Consider the following 3,668-nt stretch of genomic DNA (forward strand, 5'->3'; position numbering starts at 1 on the left):
GAGAAGAACCCATCCAGAAGACCTACACATTTTTTTTCTTTTTGATTTTTTACCTGCATTACTGAGATGCATCAGGACAAATTTTATCTGTACATCTCTGCACCATATATCATTATCCTTCCATTTCATAATTATGCACTACTTTAGTGTTGGTCAGTCATAAAACCCCAGTAAATGTATTCTGAATATTCATCATGTTTGTGTGTAAATTTCAAGTCAAAAGTGAACTTTCTGGGAAACTTCAGTGACTTTAAAATAAAGTTAGTTCAATATATTGAACCAAACCAATAGGCAACCATAAAACCCTTCTAATCTCTCTTCTAACATAGCTGAAAAGCCAAAGTCAGAAAATAAATGACTCCTGGGTTCATTTCAGTGTGAAGTTCAAGTTCATTTTAAGCTTAGAGTCACACAGGGAGTGATTCAGGTAAGTGCTGAGCTCCATCAGCTCGAAAATGACAGGAGCAAATGAATTAGAGAGGGCCAAGTCAGACTCCTTGGGGTACAGCTGAGCAAATGAGCTGCATTACTGAGCAGGTGTTTCATCGCTTCCGTTTCTTCCAAAGTCTTACTTTTTTCTTCATTCTTTTATTCTGCAGACAAAGTTTTAAACTCTTTTATAATCTAAAACAAGGATGTGCAATTAAAATCTTTCCCAACGGTGGGCTGGGAGGAAGTAAAGTTATCTGTTAGCGCTGCAACGCTAAACTGTCTGACCACCGGAGCAGTCTGAGCCTGAAATATCACTTCAATTTAAAACCAGGGTGAACAAACAGAGGGAGGTTCTGTTGACCAGCGTGTGGGAGAAAGAGGAAAAAGTAAGACCAGCTTGATTTGCCTTATTTGTTTAAAGTTTTTGAAAATTAATTGCCTTTTTTTAAATATATAAAACAGTACCTAAAATGCTCTAAACATATTTGAGTCAGTTAGATTTTGTGCAGATAATGAAATCAAATCAAGAATTCAAGATTATTATGTCATTCCAAATGAGTATTACGAAGAATGAAAGATAGATGAGGCCCCTGTTGTCAAGAAAATATACAATAAGCAATAAGAAGTTAAAATGAAAAACAAAAAAACTAGAAGCACTCGGAGAGTGCAAACCTCCGCCAAGACCAATTTCCCCCATCCTGTAATAGAGTTACACCAATACTACAGTGCCACCTGCTGGACACGTTGAAACCCACGCCCTGTGAAAGCATCACAGCTTTGCCGATGTCAGAGTGTTCAAAGAAAAAAAAAATCCTGTATCTGCATTGTGATCCGGAACATCACCAAAATTAAACAGTGTGTTCCTTGGCCCAGTATCCACATGTGGTAAAAACTTCGTGACAATCCGTCCACAAGTTTTTGAGTAATGTTGTCCACTGAAGGAATGACAGAACGACAGACAGACGGACAGACAGACATACGTGACCGAAAACATTACCTCGCCCTTGGCGGAGGTAAAAATGTACATAGTGTGTCACTATGTATTGCAACATACATACACATTCGGCCATGGCAAAGTGATAGTTTCTTAAAAATAAAATTGAGATTAATCACGATTAATCACAAAAATATCTTGAGATTAATCGCAATTAAAAATTTAATCTATGCCCAGCACTAATTAAAATCGTTCATGTCAGTGTCTCTAAGCTGGCTAAACACACAGGTTTGCCTTGAAATTCTGTGAACAGATAGTCTTACCCCCCACCCCAAAAAACAAACAAACAAACAAACAAACAAAAACCCAAGAAAAACAATAGGAAAAGATTACCTTTTTTTTCTTATAAAAACACTCAGATTCAAAGCAGATCTTCCACAATCCTTTTCTTAAGTAAAATGATTAATGGTTTGAACTTATATAGTGCCTTATCAAGTCCACTTGGACCCCAAGTCGCTTTACACATCAGACACTCACACATTCACACACTGATGGCAGTAAGCTACACTGTAGCCACAGCTGCTCTGGGGCACACTGACAGAGGTGGGGCTGCCATGCACCGGTGCTACCGGACCCTCTGACCACCATCAGTATAGCAAGGCTGCTGAAGTGTCTTGCCCAAGGACACAACAACTGAGACGTCTGGACGGGGGATTGAACCGGTGACCTTCTGGTTCCAGGACTTATTTACAGCCGTCCTGTAAAAAGGTAAAATAAATAAATAAGTAATAAAACAAAATAATTAAAATGCGTGTTTTGACGTTTTTTGACGGTGGTGATGGTGTTGGTGGGGGGAGGCGGGCTGCGGCTCTCATCAATGGGCATAATGTGCATCCCTAGTAATGGACTATGTGTTTTCAAAAATACTTGATAATAAGAATGCATTAGTCTTATATAGACATTTTCTAGACGCTCAGTGATAGATATTTTTAAACTTTATCAATTTTTATATTTGATCCTGTTGCATTAATCAATTGTATTAAATACGTCTTTCTTGCTGCCATAATTTTCATCTCTGCAGCTTTGAGCTGCACTAACTGATAAGAAGCAACCCTGTGATTGGTCAAGATGTTTCTCTCTGTGCTCTGTTTGTAATATATTGTTCAGCTTTCCCCAGCCAAGGGCAGAACTTTCTGCTGAGACCTTTCTTAAGTGTCCTCAGAAACTTCTCACTCTTTGCAAAGAGAAAACTGTTTTAAATTGAATACTTGTGTCTGTGTCTGGTTCATTTCTTTTTAAGGGGTAATTTAATGTCCAATCTGACACCCAGATTCTTTATTATTTCATGCATTAGTCTTTCACTCCTCAGTCACACTGTGGTGGAAGTGTGGCTGCCATTCTGCACCTATACGGACCCTCCAGACCACCATAGTCACACCAACAGATATATGCATGGTGAAGTTGGCTTAAATGTCTTACCCAGGGACACAATGTGCTCGTAAGTAATCACTGAATGTACATTTACAAATGATTAACTTTTGGAGTCAATAAAAATCCAAGTTGTCTGTCATTACCATTCAACCTCATCCAACACAAAACCAACTGTAACTCACTCATTGCCACAGATATTGAGCTAAAATTAGGTGTGGTGGTAGCTGAGAGTGATCCTTAACACATGTTTGTAGAAAATGTTGGCATGCAAGTTGGCAGGTTATATGCATTCCTATAAGAATGGTCAGTTTTGTCATATTTATTCCTTAAAGGGATCCCCGATTAGTTGTAACATTAGACTTTATTTAATAAACATATATTTTAACTGCAAAATAAAGACTGTACAAATACAGGATGTTTAGTTTTTATCATTTTTAAAACTAAAAGTTTAAAAATAAAGTACACGGACGGGGCCATTTTATTTACATGCAAAGCATTCTGGGTAAATGATGATGTGGGTAGGTCATCGGTGTGAGGCTGCTAGCGAGCTATATCCACCCTGAAGGTTAATCTTGGACAATATCTGATGATCGACTCTTTTAAATGAAACCAGAGAGCGTTGACAGAGAGGAGAAGGTAGAAATGACTCAGCCTGGAACTGAAAATATGGAAACAGAATCTATTGGGCTTAAAAAACAAAGTATATTGTATATATTATAGGCCTGTCAAACAGTTTATTTAAATCAACTAATATCTAATTTCACACACCACAAGGTTTTAGCTAAACTGAAAAAAATCTTCCAGTACAAAGTAATTAAGTTGAACTCTAATAGATTTGTGAGTTGAAATGCAAACAACTTGTCATTTACGC

This window comes from Austrofundulus limnaeus, unplaced genomic scaffold (assembly GCF_001266775.1).
Source record: "Austrofundulus limnaeus strain Quisiro unplaced genomic scaffold, Austrofundulus_limnaeus-1.0 Scaffold558, whole genome shotgun sequence".
In the NCBI taxonomy this organism is placed as follows: domain Eukaryota; kingdom Metazoa; phylum Chordata; class Actinopteri; order Cyprinodontiformes; family Rivulidae; genus Austrofundulus; species Austrofundulus limnaeus.